Below are 1,312 nucleotides of genomic sequence, written 5' to 3'. Positions count from 1 at the left end.
TTAAACAGTCTTGGAGGGTTTAGATTACTGCTCTGATGCAACTTGCTTTTGTGTAAGTGAAAGTGTAGTTTTTGTACTTTTTTCTGCTGGTAGCTGTGCTTCATTGCCCAGGACTGTGGGAATGTCGCTTGGGGAACGTAGTCCTCATGCTAGCTCTGAAGAAACAGAGGTAAACACCAAYGGCATTTGAAATGCCAGTATAATGCCTGCCCCTCAGGATGCTGTTTTGCTGGTTAAGCAGACCAAACTAATGCTGTGTCACTGCCTAGGAGGAGTGCTGACTATCTTGGCTATGTGTCCTGGAGTTGTTTGGGCAGCTCTTGATGACTAAGGCAGATTGGCGGGGGGTTCAGCTATGCCAGAGACTGGTACCCAGAGGCTTCTGACATGGCTGCCTTCAGGAGATGGCATTAGCTCCTTCTGTACTCAAGTGCCCTGGAATTGCAGCACGAACAGGCTGTGTACTTGCTCACAATAAGTCCATAAACTGGACCTGGTGTTCAGGGAAAGCTGGCTAGAGAGCTCTTTTTCTGCTAACTCAGTTACCTCAGGGACTGTGAATGCCATTTTCAGTCCTTGCACAGCTGAGACATCTGTGTYGAAGGATATTGATGGCCCAGTTTGCTCCTGACCCAGCTGCCCTGAAAGGATTTTGCACTCCAAATCTCCTCTAGGGGAGTGAGAGAAGCTGGGTGTGATCAGCCTCTGGAGGGAGTGACTGGACAGGGTGGCACTGCCCTAAAGCCAGTATCTTGTCACTGCAGGCGGGGGTATGTGCTGGCAGTGCTAGATACCAAAAGTGCCTTTCATGTCCTGTACATGTCTGTTAATGCATCATATGAAACAAAATATCCTGGACACACCATAGTGAGCTGGTTTCTSTTGTTTATGGACAGAGAAGAAACTCACTTTGTCTGTAAAGCCGATAGACTGTTGTTAGTGTAGACACAATGTCAACAGTCTAAGCCAAGAATTATTAGTAACTATTACAGACAGGGAAAGCACACATTCTTGCAGAAAAAGTATCAGTAATGATAGCACAGGTAGCATGGCAACAGCACTTCAAATGAGCATTATTCCTGGATATCCACTTGTTTGAAGTAGTTTATCTGTCTGGATGAAACATTCAATATAAGTTTGTGAAAACACTTTCAAGCTAAGATTTATCTGGTTTTAGAAACTATTTTCTACTCCACCATTTTTTATTAAAATTTACTAGGATAAAATACAAACCTTTCCTCTTTCTCTACAATCAGGTATTCATCACAGGTGCCTTTCCAAGGAAGCCCTGGCACAGTCCCTCACTACAGTA

The sequence above is a fragment of the Malurus melanocephalus genome, unplaced genomic scaffold (assembly GCF_030028575.1).
Source record: "Malurus melanocephalus ecotype Western Australia unplaced genomic scaffold, MMel_1.1 scaffold_136, whole genome shotgun sequence".
In the NCBI taxonomy this organism is placed as follows: Eukaryota; Metazoa; Chordata; class Aves; order Passeriformes; family Maluridae; genus Malurus; species Malurus melanocephalus.
Note: the sequence above shows the minus strand (reverse complement) of the source record.